The following is a 19,107-nucleotide window of genomic DNA, read 5'->3' as shown; positions in this document are numbered from 1 at the left end:
TTGTCAGTAGCTCCTTTTCCCCCCATCTTCCCCCCCACACACACACACAACCCCCCCACCCCCAAGACCCATGAGTCCTGTTCCAAAGCCTCTTCTCTCTTGGCCATACCTCCTACACAGGGGCCAAAACAGGTAGGAGGGAGGCTCAGACCCACTACTGCATCTGCTGCACCCCCTCCAAAGCTGCTAGGGAAAGTCCAGGTTAGCAGTTTGGCAGCACAAAGCTTGCTGCAAAGCTGTCATAGTAGGTGAAGCAGCTGGAATGGAACTGAGAATCAGGTCCCAGAGCAAAATATCAGTGTTGGTTGGAACAGAGCTGATGTAAGCATGTGTTATTCCTTGACTTTAGCAAAGCTTTTGATACAGTCTCCCACAGTTTTCTTGCCAGCAAGTTAAAGAAATATGGGCTAGATAAACGGACTATAAGGTGGATAGAAAGCTGGCTAGATCATCCGGCTCAACGGGTCGTGATCAATGGCTCCATGTCTAGTTGGCAGCCTGTATCAAGCAGAGTGCCCCAAGGGCCGGTCCTGGGGCCAGTTTTGTTCAATATCATCATTAATAATCTGGAGGATGGTGTGGTTTGCACTCTCAACAAGATTGCAGATGACACTAAAATGGGAGGAGTGGTAGACATGCTAGAGGGTAGGGATAGGATACAGAGAGACCTAGATAAATTAAAGGATTCAGCAAAAATAAATCTGAGGTTCAACAAGGACAAGTGCAGAGTCCTGCACTTAGGACAGAAGAATCTCATGCACTAATACGGACTAGGGACCTAGTGGCTAGGCAGCAGTTCTGCAGAAAAGGACCTAGGGGTTACAGTGGATGAGAAGCTGGATATGAGTCTACAGTGTGCCCTTGTTGCCAAGAAGGCTAATGGCATTTTGGGCTGTATAAGTAGGAACATTGCCAGCAGACTGAGGGATGTGATCATTCCCCTCTATTCAGCATTGGTGAGGCCATATCTGGAGTACTGTGTCTAGTTTTGGGCCCCACACTACAAGAAGGATGTGGAAAAATTGGAAAGAGTCCAGCGGAGGGCAACAAAAATGATTAGGGGGCTGGAGCACATGATTTATGAGGCAAGTCTGAGGGAACTGGGATTGTTTAGTCTGCAGAAGAGAAGAATGAGGGGGGATTTGATAGCTGCTTTCAACTACCTGAAAGGGGGTTCCAAAGAGGCTGGATCTAGACTGTTCTCAGTGGTTACCTAGGGAGGTGGTGGATTCTCCTTCCTTAGAGGTTTTTAAGGTCAGGCTTGACAAAGCCCTGGCTGGGATGATTTAATTGGTCCTGCTTTGAGCAGGGGGGTTGGACTAAATGACTGTTGCCTGATTTAGGGTGTTAATACTATTAATGTGGATAGTATGGGTTTTAGGCTCGCCAATCTGTTTGATCAGAAGATAAAAGTTCTTGTTCGGGGGTATGACAGGAAGCTCACACTGAGGCCGATATAGCCGTAAAGCCTTTTTATTAAAATCAATGAAATAGTAATTAAATGGTTAAAATAATCAGAGTTACAAAGTTACAATTGTATTACTGTTATTCAAAAGATACATATGGTATTATGGTATTATATGCTACAAAGCTTTGGTTAATATACTCACACCCTTCCTCGATAACCTGGTGATAAGAGACACAGGACCAGCCTTGCGGTTCAGGTTTCTCAATTCTTGAGTAAGAGATACAGTGCTTAGAAGAAGCTAATGCTAAGAGCTAGCAAAGCTAACTTAGAGTTTACTTGACTAACTTAAAATCAAAACCTAATAAGTATTTATGGGGGTAGTTTCAATGCCATTTTCATAAAGATGATAGGCTGGGTCGGACTGAATAATGGTAATGTTTTCAAAAGTGGGAATAGGGGAAATAACTTAATTCCCTATCAAAGTAGGTTGCTTTGGAATAAAACAAAAATTTGGTTCTGTGACAGAACACTCCAAGGGACCATATTGATATGTCTTTTGCTTGGTAACCCACACAAAATTGGTTATTTCCAGCATAGGTCACCTTTTCCATCGGAGTCTTCCACTGGATCAGCCTCACTAGGCATGACGATGATGAATTCTGTACTTTCTCTCTCTGCAGTCCACACAGAGCAATGTCTGTTTCAAACACGTTACACCTACAGATATACTGAGACCCTTTTTCAGTGCAACAGGCCATCTGTGGCACTTTCTAAGTCTGAGTTGGAGTGTGACAGACCACCAGGGGAGGTGCATTAATGCATTCCCTATAGATGTTGTCTTTGAGGTGACCTATAGAATGGACAGCAACCAATTGCCTGTACACATCCTTGTCTGGGTCAAACACTGGTAACAAGACTGTGAATGAGACATACAAGGATTGTGCCATCATACAATCTTTAGAAAGAAAACAACTGTCTCGATTGGGGTAAGGGGTCACAGATCCCATTTCTCTCATAGCACCCACTGATAAATGCTGGCATGAATCCAAACATGTGGATTGTTCCTTTTCCAGCTTTTGAAAACACTTGGGACAGTACCAACTTAACAGTTGCTCATTTTTAATTGTTAGGAACCTTTCCCAATCTTAAGGATCGTAATGCATCAGTGCTTGCATTTACCACGTATTCCCCATATGCAGAGTATATAATCTCCTTTCCTAAATGTTGATCCCTGTGCTGATCATTGTTTAAAATGATCAGCTGATTAATTTTACGTTGGGTCTCATTAAACAGTTGGGTTATGTCATGCATATTATAAACAGTAAATTGCCCTTCCTGTGGATAAGTCTTGGGTTGAGTATAATAGTCCGCTTCTTTTGTGTTGGTATGTCATGTTTCACGTGCTCAGGCAATTGAGCACAACTGTGTGTCATCTGGTTTCATGGGGCTGTAATAGTTCAGTCCCAGATTTGTGATTTTGGCTCAGTCTTACCCTTAGAGCAACGATAAGGGTGTAGTAAATCAGAAATGTCAATGTCCATTTCATGGTTGCAATCTGCTGGGCTCCAGTTGTCGCAATTCTGTTGGATACTGTTCACTTAAGTCCGGAGGAGAAAATTGCTCCTGCGACCGGAATGATCGATACAGCTTTAACTAGTTAGTATGATAGATTCTGTCTCTATTATGCTTGGCTCCTGTTATCCTAATTTTATATACTGATGAACTGAGTTTATTGATGATTCAGAAGGGTCCGATCCATCAGTTATACAGCCCATGTTCTGGTGCTTTATACGATGACAGAATTACTTGGTCTTTAACCTTCCAAGTATTCTCTCTCTGTTTTTTGTCAAAGTAAGCCTTTGCCTTTCCTTTGGATTGTCCCAATTTGGCTGCTACCTGAAAGTGGATTGGATTTAAATGTTTTTACAGATTCTGCAGGTAGGTATCCATTTTTATTCCCTCTAATTGACTGCCTCTTGTGTCAGATTAAATGGTTTGGTAATCGCATCATTCGGCCTGTCATCACTTCAAAGGGTGTTTTATCAGTAGATGCAGCCTGTGTTGCTCTTAATGCCATTACAATTAGAGGCATGAGAGTGTCCCAGTTATGTCCATTGGCATCAGCCAGTTTCCTCAATATCACTTTTTATAGTCCGATTGGTTTGTTCCACCATCCCAGATAACTGTGGTCTGTATGGGATGTAGTCTCTGCGGGACTCTCATTAATTTAAGACAGTCCCTAAAGAACTGTCCAGTGAAATGTGATCCCTGGTTCGATTCTACCTTTGCAGGGATCCCCCATTGAGAGAAGACTTGCTCTACTAGGTCCTTGGTGGTGGCTTTTGCAGTATTAGCCTTAAGAGGAAATGCCTCTACCCACTTTGAAAAAGGATCGACCACTAATAGCATTGGTTACCTCTTTGAGTCCTTGATAAAGGACCTACAAAGTCAATCGGCTAAGCCATCCAAGGACTTTCCTTCACCTGAGATTTCAATGGTGCATTTCTTTTGGACGGAGTTGGATTAGCTTGGGCACATGCCAAACAGTTATCACAATATTGTTGCACATCCATCCTAAGAAGTGGCCACCCTGGGACAGTGATTGTAACTGCTAACCAGTGGATAGATTTTATCAGTGATGCATATCTAATAGGTGCGCCATCAGAAGATGTGAACCCATTTGTCTCCCAACATGGTAGAAACTCTGTGAGAGAATTGCATACCTATGCGGAGTCTGAAAACAGATACTTTGGGATGTGGTGGTGATGGAGAACTGCACACAGTTCAATACACAAGCCACTGCTGCTAATTCAGCATATTGAGCTGAATGTGTAATGCATGAATATGCCTTCTCCCAAGGCTCTACTTTCTCCTTGGGAAGAACTGCATAGATTTCAAATCCTGTATAAGGTTTGCCTGGATGGTAATAGCTAGAACCATTAACAAAGAAATGATTAGCGGAATCTGTTTCCTGGATGAATGCTTGGAAAAGCTTTTGATTTCCCCCCCGCTTAGATCCAATTGATCAAGATTGGGACACACATATGGCTCTCCTTGATACAGTAGGGCAGTTGGTGACAAAGATGGTGTTCTAATAGGTTTTACTGCAGTATCTTTTTTTGCAGCAGTAATGCCTAGTGGGCTAGGTGAGCATTTGAGACTGGCCCATCTTTTACCCTGTTGGACAGTAAGAACTGAAGGGGAGTGTGTGGTGAGTGTAATATGATTGGGCTGAGGCCAATTAGAAACTAAAACTGTTGTATGGCCCAACTGGTTGCCAATAGGTACTTTCACAATTTTCATACTTACGTTTAATGTCACCAATTGAACTTGAGGCATAGGCTACAGGTCTGATTTTTCCCATGCCTTTCTTGTGAAGCCACAGCCGCTAACGCATTAACATTCACTGCTACCTCCAGATGGTAGGGTATCCGAAAGCTGTTACTGATGTCAAGGACAGTAAACTACACAGCCTCTGGATCAAAGGACTTGATTAGATCTGATATCTTGGCCACTGTAGGGGCATAAGTGGGTGTGACCTTATTCAGGCATCTGTATTCAATTGTGAGACACCAAGAACCATCTGATTTCTTTATGGGCCAAATAGGGGAATTGGCAGTGGAAGTACATCTACGTAGTACTCCCTGTGTCAGTAAAGACTTGCTAGTCTTTTCTATATATGGGTTTGCCTGTTCTGGGTAAGGATATTGTCTTTGGACTGATATATCTCCTCCTTCCACAACAATAGTGACTGCCATACATCTGCAATTATGTTTGTGTTTAGCAAAAGCATCTGCATGCTTGCGAAGTAACACCTGTAACTTAGGTTGGTCTGCATGGTTAGCCACTATTTTGTTTAAATCATACCCCTCAGGTTCAGAGTCCTTCATTGGAAATACCATACCACACTCAGGTATGATCACTGTTGAGTTATCCTTTGCCTGCTCTGTGGTAAGACACAACAACTGGTTATCCAAATTAAGAACAAATCCCTGTTTGTATAGGAAATCAGTTCCCAATAGGCAATTCCTTGTGTCTGCTAATTTCTTCAACGCAAAGGTATGAACCTTTCTTAGGTGACCAATTTGTACTTCAGTGGGTTTAGAAAGTGTGGTAACAACCTGATTACTTGCAAAAGTTGCAAGTGTTTTCGTATGCCCTGATGACAGAGAAGAGGTTCTAGGATCCTTGACATGGATAATGCTAATTGCTGCCCCAGTATCTATAATAAAATTCCTGTGGCAGTACCCCAACCACTGCAGATACTGTAGGTCTCCCGCTTGCATCCCTGCCTAAAAGGACTATTACTACGTTCAGGGACAATTGCCATCATGCTGAGTAATTTGTAGAGAATGCAGACAAATAATCTACGGGTTTTTCCTTCTCTCTCTCTCCTTCTTCTGTCTGCCAGAGAGAATGAAATGGGTCAACCAAGGCCACCAGATGGGTCGAGGGTGCTGGGTCTTGGCCTTCCATCATCAGCTCATTCACGTGGGCTCGGAGTTCCCGGATATCCTGTCATTGAGCCTCAAGCGTCTGCTAACCTTTTTTAAAACATCATTACAACTGAGTCCTCATCTTTGTGAGGAGGTGGTGACTTGGGTCTCTGCAGGCATGAATTGTTCTATGCAGCATCTGAAAAGAAAGAAACACGGTCCTAGGCCCCTACATGGGATCCAGATGCATAACCCTATCGAGGGGTACACCCACTTGAAGATCCAGGGATACTACGTGAGTTAGGGTCATTTGCCAACGCTGGTACCCTGGGGGTCCCTCAATCCTCAAAGTGAGAGTAGCTCGTGGTTCCTGAAGAATTGCCACAGTGGCTCCACACCGACCTATTTTAGGGCCTCCCTGAGAATATACCTTGGCCAGTAAGGCTACTGCCTCCTTTAAAGAAGTATCATCAATTATATGTATGTTAACCATTTCCCATAAATGGGGAAGAGAGTTATTAACCAACAAACTAATGTATGGTGGCTCATCTGTTTCCTCTTCCATGTGACTATGCCATGCCGCACTTAACTGCAGGTGAAATTGATGTGGGGACTGAAGAACTGTATGAATTCTGAGTTATTGCGGCCTCTTGGTGACAATTAATACATAGATTTATCCCCTGCCACCACTAGTGTGGGTCATCGGGCCCGATGCTACTGCTAATATCTTATCGGTACCATTCGTTATAATTTCAACCTTTTAACAAAACCCCTTAAATGTGTGTTTCACTTTAAATAATACCACTATTACTCTTTATCTTGCAAGATTAAATTTCAAAATCTCTAATCTAAAACTCTAAGTTAAACCACAATACAGAACAGGAAATACTGGGATTGGTGCCAAGCTGCAGCCACAGGAAATCAGGTTCCTGTACTCTTAAGAGTGAGTTGGTAAGACACACAATCTTGCTCTCTAACTCTCTGTAACTTTAACTCTTTACTTATGCCAAAGGTGAGATTCTCAGGGGTCTAAGGATGCCTGGAATCCTTGAAAATTCCTGTCACACACTCTTCGAGTCTCCTGGCTGACTCGCCAGTCTGTTACCTGATTTAGGGTGGTGTTAATATTAATTTGGATAGTATGGGTTTTAGCCTCGCCAATCTGTTTGATCCAAAGATAAAAGTTCTTGTCCCAAATCAGGCTCCACAGAATTTACAAAGGATCCTCAGGGATATGACAGGAAGCTCACACTGAGACAGATAGCTAAAGAGCTGTCAAAGCTAACTTAGAGTTTACTTGACTAACTTAAACTTAAAATCAAAACCTAATAAATAAAACTAAGAACAAAAGCTTAGGGAAACCAAGCTTAGCCTGGTCCCGTTGGAACTTAGAAAGTTAAGAAAAACAAGTACAGTCTACTAATAGTAGTAGTTGTAGTAGATAGATAGAGGAATAGAACAGAGTAGAAATAGAGAGTGTGAGTACTCTAGCGAGTGGCTCACATCTTTTATAGGGCATAAGTGCTGGAAATCCTTCCTCCTATGCCCAAATTTCATTCCTCACCCACAAAATGTTAGGGTACACTTACTCCATAGGCTAGTATGTTTGTGTGTATTGATGATGTGCACATACACACATGTTATTTTTATTCTTTTTAGTCATGTCAGGTTTTTCCTTGTGGTGTACCTGTTAAGTCTGTGGGTACAAACTTGGAAATCCCCTATACCATTTGCCCATTATCTATCTGTCCAGATAAAAGATCTTAGACATATGTGTGGATATTTATCTAGGTAAAAGGTCTTAATATAGATATGCTGACTTTGCCTTAGCTTAACATACAGCATATGGCCTGTAGGTCCCTTTGCATTACAGCCAAACTTACTTTAATATAAATTTATTCAAACCTATTACAATAAACCAAAATACTTAAACTATAAGTAAGATAGATAGATAGATGCATATGCAAGCAGGTTAATCCTATAGGCTACAACAGGGGTCAGCAACCTATGGCACACGTGCCAAAGACGGCACGCGAGCCAATTTTTAATGGCACGCTGGAGCCTGCCAGGACTCCAGCATGACATTAAAAATCCTGCCCAGCCCGGCCCGCTCTCCTCTGCCCTCTGCTCCCCCCGTGGGAGCACAGCAAGCTGCTGGCCCCTCCCCCGCCTTCTCCCATCCCCTGGAACCCTGCTGCCATGCGCAGCGCTCTGGGGGTTGGGGCTGCGTGCTCCCGCGGGGCAGCGTTTGGCTCCACGGGGAGGCAGACACGCTCCCTGCTCAACTGGAGCCATGCCGCCGCCGCGCGCAGCGCTCTGAGGGCTGGGGCTGTGCTCTCCCGTGGGGCAGCATGTCTGGCTCTGCGTGGAGCCTCAAGGTAAAGGGCCCAGGGCTGGGAGTGTTGGATAAGGGGTGGGGACAGTCAGGAGACAGGGAGCAGGGTGGGTTGGATGGGGGGGTGGGATCACGGGGAGGTGGTTAGGGGCATGGGGCTCTGGAGGGGGAAGACAGGGACTAGGGGGTTGGATGGGGCATGGGAGTCCTGGGGTTTGTGAGTGGGCAGCGGGTGGATGGGGTCAGGGCAGTCAGGGGACCGGGAGCAAGGAGGGTCCTGGGGGCAGTTAGGGTGGGGGTCTCTGGAGGGTGGTCAGGGGACAAGGAGCTGAGGGGTTGTATGAGTTGGGAGTTCTGGGGTCCTGTCAGGAGGCAGGGGTGTGGAGAGAGGTTGGGGCAGGCCGGGGTGGGGGTTGGATGAGTCGGAAGTTCTGGGGGTCCTGTCAGGGGGCGGGGGGCGGTTGGATGGGGCATGGGAGTCCTGGGGGTCTGTTTGGGGATGGGGGTGTGGATAAGGGTTGGGGCAGTTAGGGGACAGGGAGGGGGTAGGGTCCAGTCTGGGGACAAGGAACAGGGAGGCTTAGATAGGGGGTGGGGTCCTGGGGGGCAGTTGGGAGCAGGGGTCCCAGGAGGGGGTAGTCAGGGGACAAGGAGCAGCGGGGTTGGGAGTTCTTAGGGAGCCAGTCACCCAGCCCTCTCCCCTGAGCCCTGACCCCCGACCCTCCCCCCCACACACACCACACCCTCTGCCCTGAGCCCCGCACACACCCCAGGCCCCTGCCCTGAGCCCTGTACCTCCCTCATACACACCCAGCCCTTTGCTTGACTCCTTCATCCCCCCCAACCCTAGCCCTGACTCTAGCACCCCCACCCATACCTAGCCCTCCCTCTGCCCTGACACCTCCAGCCCCCAGCCCTGACTCCAGCCCTCTGGGTCCTGGATGCTGGCCCCCCACAGTCCGCTGCTGGTCTGGGGTTCTGGCTGACGGACCCTTGCCAGCCGGGGTCCCGGCCGCAGGCCTCACTCAGCCTGCTGCCAGCCTAGGTGAACAGAACCCCAGACCAGCAGTGGACTGAGCAGGCCGGCGGCATAAGATCAACATTTTAATTTCATTTTAAATGAAGCTTCTTAAACATTTGGAAAACCTTGTTTATTTTACAATACAACACTAGTTTAGTTATATAATATATAGACTTATAGAGAGAGACCTTCTAAAAAACATTATAATGTATGACCGGCACGCGAAACCTTAAATTAGAGTGAATAAATGAAGACTCGGCACACCGCTTCTGAAAGGTTGCCGACCCCGGGCTACAATGACCTCCTGAGGTCCCTCCCAAACCTGATATTCTATGATTCTAAGCTAAAGGTGAGTGTGTGATACACGTCCCCAATCCAGAAGACTTGGGTCTGTTACAGCTGCAGCTAAGTATGCATGACTTTTTAGCTCAAATTGTAACAGCTCGTGCTTTTTTCTCAGAGGGCAGAGCTGGCTCCAGCATTTTTGCTGCTCCAAGCGGCAAAGAAAAAAAAAGGAAAAAAAAGAAAAACCCAATTGTGCTGCCACCGAAGTGCCGCCGAAGACTGACGCGGAACGACTGAGCTGCTGCCGAAGTGCTACCAAAGAGAAAGAGAGAGGGACTGAAGGACCCGGCACTGAATTGCCGCTGCAGATCTGGATGTGCCACCCCAATAACGGATGGAGTGCCACCCCTTTCTATTGGCCACCCCAGGCACCCACTTCCTTCGCTGTGCCTGGAGCCAGCCCTGTCTGGGGGCTTGGTTCAATACCGGCTGTGTTGGACAGGATGGCTGCTATCACATTAGCACAGCCTGTTTTTCTCTTCTCTTTGCAAAGCCAATGGGCAGTATTTTTTTTTGAGTGCTTCTTCCCAGAATACATATTCTAACATATTTGCTTTTTCAATGAAAGAAAAATTGATACTGATCAATCAGACAGCAGCAAAAGCTTGTCAGACAAAATGTTAAGAGTTTGCTTTCAAAAAGGTTATGATGAACGGAGAGGTTATTTTTTGAACCATGAAAACAGTATTGATAACTCTCAAGACTTTATCAGGAGTCTTGCAGCAGACAATGTTTTTGTTAGAGCCCCAGCTCCTAAAATCAAGTTACTACCAATCTCAGCTTTGAATGTTTTAAAGTAAATTCCTAGCCCTCATGGCTGCAGAGAAAAGCATGAAAATGTTCATCCAAAATACTCCAATTCTTAAAGGCAACTACAAAGAACACAACATTTAATCTCATGATTTTTAAGCCAATCTCATGATTTTTCCAAGATTTGACTCATAATTTGTAAACACCTGGGGTTGCAACACTGTGAAAAGTGCCTTAACGATATACCTTTTTAAGGGAAAGTGGCAATGTGTTAAAAACACACTCCAGAATCAGTTCCACCCATTGCATTGGCTAAGGCTGCATTACAGGTATCTTAAAGCCAAAAATACATTTGTGTCACATACTATTAATCTAGCCCTTCTAGTCAGCCATAGCAATTATCCATCCTAGATTTGTTTCATGTAAGGTAAAATATGTCTAGTGGGTGAAACAAAAGTATCCATAGCCCAGCTCCTCAAAGGTGCCTAACTCCCAATGGCGTTTGGAGCCTGAATACCTTTAATTTATTTATGTGGGCCCAGCTCCTTAAACTGGGTCAGATCGACTGGTACTTTCTAGCTGCTTAAGTTCACTCCAGTGACTCAAAGCAACCATGAACTCAGCTGCTTACCCAGCCAGTTTAACCAGGGTCACTGATGCCTTGTGCTGCCTGAGCAGCTGGTGCGTACCAGTGAATCTGCCTCACTCTCTTTTCTCACAGAATTACTGTATCTTCAGAATGCAGCTTAACATGGTTATTACTATATGGATTTGCTAATAGAATTTTCCCCTTTTGGGACACAATATTGATTCATTATTGCCTTAGACCCTTGCCAATATTTTAGCTCAGTATTAACCATTCCATAACAATCTGAGTTACAACATTTATAATAATCACATGTATCGCTGCGCCAAACAGTTATTCTTTGTGTTAGCTAGTGTATTAGGTATTTACAGAATTGGAACACAGAATGAGCCATTGGTCTCCCTATGTTATAAATCAATAGCTAGGTTACATGCTGTTAACATTTCACTGCTCTTAATTAAAAAGGATATTTGGAGGATACATATTCTGCAGGGGCTCTTTTACGTTCACTGAGTTGGAGGCCCAGTTGAAACCCCTTTAAAATGTGGGCCCAGGTCCTCAAAGATATTTAGGCTCCTGCCATCCACTGAAATCAGTGGAAGTTAGGTGGCTAAATACCTTTTTGCAGGGGTCTGGTGAGAATGTTGTATATTGTTCTTGGTGTAAAGGAACAAAAGAAAAGTAGTGCTTGAGAAAGATGGCAGTAGAGTGGAGCATGAAGTTGACTTCTATCTGCTAATATATTTGGGTGTGCTATGCACATGAGAGTTTCTATAGCAATTACATTGCAAATGAAGTTAGTAGCTGTAGAAGAGGGGATTATGATGTAAATGATAGTCCAGTAAGAGTTTGATTGAGAGACTCAGATCCCTGAAGGCATCAATTGATTCCAGTGGGAGTTAAGCACCAAAATACCTTTGAGGAGATCTGAGCTAAACTGACTAGGTCATTTACCATCATTGTTTGCAGAGTTGTAGCCAGGATATTCAAGAGACATGGTGATGAGGTAATTTCTTTTATTGGACCAACTTCTGTTGGTGAAAGGCACAAGCCTTCAAGGTACACAGAAGACCAGAAGAAGAGCTCCATGTAGCTCAAAAGCTTATACCTTCCACCCACAGATGTTGTTGCAATAGAAGATATTGCCTCACCCACCTTGTCTAGCTCATTTCGATCTACCACTGACCAGCAATCAGATGGCACGAGAAACTGGCATGACAGCTGGCCTTACCCATGCTATATTTGTTAAGAACAGCAGGATGACGTTTACTTGATCCTGTGGGAGCGTAGGGCGTTGTACTTGGTGACGTCTCAAGTTCCCTTCCAGCCCTAAATTTCTGTGATTCTGTTGTGGAAGCCAGTAAATAATTAACAAGGATTTGAAGAGATCTTAATTAATGTTAGTTAGCAAGAGTCAGGCCATACTGTAACCTTAATGACGTAAGACTTGTAGGAGCAAAGATAGTGCGAGGCGACAGGACAGGAACTGTGTACAAAGTTATTACGACCTTGCAATCACTAACCAAAATGCAGGCTTGCTTTTCTTAGGATTGAGACAAATAAGATAAGCCTTTTTGCTATGTATAAACAAAATGTAGTTGTTGCTTTTTACTGTCTGTATTATTGTTAGAAATTGTCTGTAAAAGGTATAAAGGCTTGCTGTGATTGTTTACCAGTTGAGAGACCTGTCCAGGACTGGGGTGACCCTGTGTCCTATGGCACTCTCTCCCTCCATGGTAATTACTGGAGAAATAATAAAGTATTTAATTTTGCTGCACCCAAACAAAAAGCGAGAACTAAGTTTTTCTTCGACAATTTGGGAGCTCGTCCGGGATGGCAACACCCACGGACCCACAGACGGCTACTACGGATCATTCCCCTTCGAACCCCATGGCGCCACATGAGAGGTATGAGACCTTTTGAAATCTCTATTGGGGTATCGGAGGAGGACTTTCCGTGAGGACGTCTGTCTCTGTTGGGCTCACGCCATCTGAACTTATTGACTGTGCAGCAGGATCAGATGCAAAGTGGTATTGGGGAGAGGCCCCAATAAGGTTAGTTTATAGCAGTACTGGGAACTGCTGAGTTGGCCAAGGTAATGCATAAGGTAATGCATAAGGTAATGCATAGGTAAATGCATTAGAATGCACCGGTGCTGAGGGGTTTTTACCGCCTCAAGAGGGGTTGTCATACCGCCTCATGGTATTGGTCCGGACCAAGTAAAGATGCATCATGGTTAAAAAAAAAAAAAGAGAGAGATAAAAAGGTTAAAAAAAGGGTTAAAAAAAAAGAAAGAAAAAGGAAGAAAAAGAGGCCTTGGTGTGTGTGTGTGTGTGTACACCAGTGTGAGTGGCTGTTACCGGGCTAGCCCGGTAACTAGTGGATCTTTAGGAGATCCGACCCACGGTGGGCTGACTCAGCCTGGCATAGTCCGGCGAGGAAGCTGCCTGGGTCTAGGGGTGTGTGAACCCATCTTCCCTCCCCTTTCCCTTCCGTGTGGGCTACTGACAGTCTGATCATCTCCTTGGTTTTTGAGCCGCTAGCGCGGACAGGGCACCCTCTCTGTGTGTGTAAGTGGAAAATGGGTAAGGGACAGTCTAAATATTCCACCTTACCCCCTAAGGGTGCCCCAGCATATTACATGTACGTACATTATGGTCCTAAAACCTGCAGGTATTTAAATGATTGGAATCTGTACACGCGTGAAAATTCATTTAAACAATGCCCATTAGAAGGTACCTTCAATCTAGATAAGATCATATATCTCAGTGGAGCTTTAATCACAGAGAAAAAACCTCTGACACAGTGTGAGCAATTTGTCTAGGAACAGGTTAATTTGAAATTCGGCTTAGCCCAGAGATAAAGGAGAAGTTGTTTTATGTTCAAGGTCATGAATTAGTGCGGACTATGCTAAGTGCAAAGAAAAACTGCTTTCAGCCCCAGCTGCTTGTGGAAAATAGAAACTGAGGCAAACCAAAAGCAGGAGTTACAGAATTGGAATTATATTTGCAAAGCTTAACTTCCCAGTGAGACATGTGTGAGTATTAAAGTGGTTTAAGGCTTGGGGCATTCATATTTTTCCCGAGTGATGTGGGAGCATTCCCAACACTCTCCATTGTTGTTTTATTATTTTAATGAAGCTTTAATGAATGTTAGTTAGCAAGAGTCAGGCCATACTGTAACCTTAATGACGTAAGACTTGTAGGAGCAAAGATAGTGCGAGGCGACAGGACAGGAACTGTGTACAAAGTTATTACGACCTTGCAATCACTAACCAAAATGCAGGCTTGCTTTTCTTAGGATTGAGACAAATAAGATAAGCCTTTTTGCTATGTATAAACAAAATGTAGTTGTTGCTTTTTACTGTCTGTATTATTGTTAGAAATTGTCTGTAAAAGGTATAAAGGCTTGCTGTGATTGTTTACCAGTTGAGAGACCTGTCCAGGACTGGGGTGACCCTGTGTCCTATGGCACTCTCTCCCTCCATGGTAATTACTGGAGAAATAATAAAGTATTTAATTTTGCTGCACCCAAACAAAAAGCAAGAACTAAGTTTTTCTTCGACACTGTGTTGACAGACAATATTAAAGTAAAATGTCTCCTTTAGATACCCAGATGGAGCTTCATGGACTGCATTACAGCTGAATCACATCATAGGCGCATTTAATTTATGTGATTTCAACTATACACGCTCGGCAAAAAAAAGAAAAACAACAAGATACCTGTAAATAGTGCGGGTGATTCCACCCAATGAGTGTATGCCCTGGAGTGAGCATGAGATGGGAGATGTGAATCTACTGTTCCCTCAGTCAGTCTCAGTTCCTGCGGGCCTCTTGTAGTGTGAGCATCTCGCTGCGCTGAGTGTGAGTCTAGTGTTTAAATATACATATTTTTCATACAACATGGCCCCTAAATGCAAGCCAACTACTTCATCTGGTGCTCAAGCAAAGAAACAGCTATCTGTTCCAACGCTGGAGGAAAAACTGGCTGTATTGGACTTATTGAGAGACGGTATGTCAGTCTCCAGTGTGGCGCGTAAATATGGCCACAACGAATCTAGCACCTGTGCCATCAATATTCGAGAGAGGGAAATTCGTCAAGCCATGGCATCAAGTGCTCCAATAATTGCTAAGGTGATGAGCCAGGAGCATGATAAGACTTTAGTGAAGACTGAAAAGGCATTAAACTTATGGCTGGAAGACATGAATCGAAAATGTGTGCCTATCGATGGCAATACATTGCGAGAAAAGGCTCTTACCCTCTATGCACTGTTCAAACCTCCTGCTGAAGTGGGACAGCCTTCTGATAAGAAGGAATTCAAAGCCAGACAAGGTTGGCTTAACAGTTTTAGGAACTGCTTCAACCTCAAAAATGTGCAGACTACTGGTGAAGCTGCATCTGCCAATGAAGAGGCAGCAAACGCCTACCCCGAACAATTAAAGAAAATCATCGAAGAAAAGGGCTATCTTCCGGAGCAAGTTTTTAATGCTGATGAGACTGGGCTCTTCTGGAAAAAAATGCCCAACTGCACTTACATTTCAAAATCAGAAAGACAAGGCCCTGGCTTCAAAGCAGCTAAAGACCGTGTGACTGTTATTTTGTGGCAATGCGGCTGGACATTTAATAAAGCCGGGCTTGCTCTACAGGGCTGCAAATCCCTATGCCCTAAAGGCAAGAACAAAAATCTCCTGCCTGTGTTCTGGCAATCAAATAAAAAGACTTGGGTGACAGCAGCATTATTTCTGGATTGGTTCCACAAGTGTTTCATTGTGGAGGTCAAGCGGTACCCCAAAGAGAAAGGACTTGACTTGAAAGTGTTGCTGATTGTAGACAATGTTCCTGGCTACCCTGCAGCACTCTGGTTTGCACATAATGACATTGAAGTCATGTTTCTCCCCCCAATACCACCTCCATCCTCCAACCTCTTGACAAAGGTGTGATTCGCTGTTTCAAGGCCACGTACACGAGGCTTACGTTCTCACAGATACGTAGTGCTATGGCTGCTGATCCCAATCTTAATGTGATGGAGTGTTGGAAGTCTTTCAACATTGTCGATTGCATCACTTACATTAAACAGGCAATAGATGCAATCAAGCCTGAAACAGTCAATGCATGTTGGCGAAACCTATGGAAGGAATGTGTAAATGATTTTAAGGGTTTCCCGACCATTGACAAAGAAGTAAAATGCATTGTTCAGGTGGCCAAGCAAGTGGGTGGTGATGGTTTTGTCAACATCCTTGAGGAAGAAATTGAAAAATTAATTGAGAGCCAGAGAGAAACATTGACTAACGAAGAGTTAGAGGAACTGATAAAATCGTCTACAGAAGATGAAGATGATGATGATGAACAGGAAGAGCCAGCAAGTTGGAATCTTCATAAATTTGCTGAAGTGTTCCAAGCAGTGAAACAACTGAATGATTTAATTTCTGAATATGATCCCTCTATGGAACACAGCCTCAAAATCACATGTAGTATTATGAACGATTTGAGACCACATCAAGAAATGTTAGAACAGCTCAAGAGACAACAGCGACAGTTGCTGATCACCATGTTTTTCAAGGGAGAACAGCCAGCAGCAGATGATCTTACGCAATCAACCTCTCAAGCTGAACCCGAGCCAACCACTTCGTCTACAACTCGCTCTCTGTCACCCAAGCTCTCCATCACCTCCATTTCCTAGATCGATATCAAGCCCTGATTACCCCCTGTAATTAAAAATACAGTACTGTAAAATTATATTTTGCATATGTACTCTTTATATACAGTACATTACTGTATACATTATACATATTACTGTACAGGGTTGTATACACAAAACCATGTACAGTATACTGTACTTTATGTGCGATTTAAGGGATTTTCAAGGGTAATTTTGACTGTACGCAATTTTCACCTTACACGCTGATTTTAGAACCTAAGCCCCGCGTAAGATGTGACTCCACTGTATCTTCCATTTCCTGATGTATAAATAGAATACAAATTATTAGCAAATGCACATACCCCCTTCCCCTGACCTAACTAGCCCTTGGGAGCGAGAGCTCATCCCTATTCTCCAGTGCCCCGTTTCAGTGCCAGAGATGCCCAGCTGATCTTTGAATGTGCTCACAAACACCAGGGATAAAAGCACCTAAAGGACTAAGGAGCCTAAGTCCAATTGACTTTCAGGGGAACGTAGACCCCCAGAGGGCCAGGTCCTGAAAGGTGTGTGGACATCTAACCACCACTGATTTCTGTCTGGGTCTTAAGACATTTTTTTAAAATGGGGCACGGACTCCAAAATCACCGAGGCCCTATTTGCATGGTTTTTTTTCAAAATCTTTCACCTAAAACAAACAAACAAACAAACAAAATACCCAACAAATAAGAGTGACCTATTTATATACAAAACATGTTAATGTGGGCTTGGAAAATCTGTTATTCAAATAATGAATTATATTTACAGTATCTAGTGTTCCTTAGAGTGAAATTTGTATAAGTGATAACTCTCCCTGTTCTCTGGAGGTCTCTTTCATGAGCTGTATGTTCAGAGATACCACCTTCAGTTCCAGAAATTAAGGTGAGGAAGTTGCTTGCAGTTGTTTTGAGAACAGTGAAAAGGGAGTGTACTGACTTCCAAAAAGATGCTTACAAATGTACTCTGTTGTTTTGCAGATCATGTACCCTTTCTCCTGGCATATTCCCTAAGTACCCAGTGTTCTCCAGAAGACTTCACTACTGGAAATGGTAACGTGTTACTCCTTCAGCATCTTCTGGGCATTTCTGAATGTGCTTTCATCAAAGACAATACATGCGAGAATCACAAATCTGCATAGCAGGGCCCAGTGACTTTGTAGGTAGAAGAAGTGACTAATACTTGTCTGTGAAACTTTCATTCCTTATTACCCTATCACATGGGAATTGGCCCCTCTAGGGGAGATGGTCTCCACCTGTGACTAATTAGCAGATTAGCTGACTGCAGGAGCAAGGGAAAGCAAACAAGCCTGTCTGGCTCTTGTAGGAGTCCAAGGCTCAGGACAAGGGGGTGGGTGGAACGAACGAGATGAGGGCACCGTCTCTGGGAACTGTAGCCCATGTTGGGCTGAGGATCTACTTTGTGCTGACATTTTTGACAACACTTCTGGTTAGCCAATACGTTATGCCCTGAGGAAAGGCCCTGAAACCGACCCTGGGATGATATTGATGCTTTCTTGGCTAGTGGGAGCCCAGCAGCTTCCATGTGGTGGAGAACGCGGGCCAAGGATTGGGCCTTGGGTGTCTGGTGGGGCCCCCACTCCTAGTAAATGGAAAGGATGGAGAACATTCTCTGCCTGCTGATGGCTGAACAGGAATAACAGCTCCCCTCCTGCACAGTCAACAAAAGAAGCAGAAGTCTCAAACACCAGCAGCAGCAGTAGTTCCTGAGAGTAATTTTTGCAACTGTATTTTGCCCCAAATTCTCCCAGCCAGCTGTGTACATTACATCATCCAGGAAGAAGAGTGATCCCCAGAGCGGGGGTCTTGTAGGTGCTGGAAGACAGGCTGGATCTCCGTTGAGCAGGCCCTCAAAGTGATTCTGTGCGAGATGGCCGCTCACAGATCCAAATGGAGGCTTATGGAGCACTGACTGCTTTGCATTTTAGTGTGGTCAGCACAGGGGCAGAGCTACGGTGCCCCAACTAAAATCCACACAGTCAACACAGGCTCTCCATGGGCCTCTCCATGGATCTCAGAGGGGCTTTCCCAGCTGCCCTTGCACCATGTGTAAAATAACCAGCGTTTGACCCAAGATAAGGAAAATGTGTGACTCTAGGAGGTAACAGACATAATGGTTCTGTGAAAAGGACTTTGCTTTGAAACTCTGGTGACTTGGCTATATTTTGATCTCAATTCAATGAATTAACTGCAGCTTCTAGTTAATAAGAAGATTAGAAGAGAATTAGAACTCAAAACTGTCCTCAAAGATATTACAGTCCAATCAACCATAATGCAACAGGGACTGTGAGTTCAGAGCCTCGCTGATGAGACGCTGAGTCCTAATCATGGAAATCAGCCAGGAGATGAAAGTTAGCTCATTTCAGCTGTTTCTTAGCAACACAGCCAACTATTAACAAATGCATGCCCAAGAAGAGAAATTTGGACTTCTGCTATTACTTTGTCTTGGCTTTACTTCCAGTGTGTTTGTAGTCAGATATGAAAGATGACTTTGATTGTTTCCATCTTCTCTTTCTGACAATGTGAACTCCAACT

At 44.3% G+C, this 19,107-nt stretch overlaps 1 protein-coding gene across 1 annotated transcript in view; it reads left to right on the top strand.

Annotated features, from left to right (window-relative positions):
* Window positions 1-17,549: 17,549 nt before the first annotated feature.
* LOC120374861 (interferon lambda-3-like) overlaps window positions 17,550-19,107 on the top strand; it is a 47,132-nt gene continuing 45,574 nt past the window's right edge. The window contains exon 1 of the mRNA XM_039495235.1: window positions 17,550-17,604. The gene's annotated coding sequence lies outside the window, so the exon portion shown is untranslated. The remainder of the gene's footprint in view (window positions 17,605-19,107) is intronic.

Source organism: Mauremys reevesii, linkage group 11 (assembly GCF_016161935.1).
Source record: "Mauremys reevesii isolate NIE-2019 linkage group 11, ASM1616193v1, whole genome shotgun sequence".
In the NCBI taxonomy this organism is placed as follows: domain Eukaryota; kingdom Metazoa; phylum Chordata; order Testudines; family Geoemydidae; genus Mauremys; species Mauremys reevesii.
The sequence above is the reverse complement of the archived record's forward strand: the minus strand, read 5'-3'. Positions and strand labels throughout refer to the sequence as shown.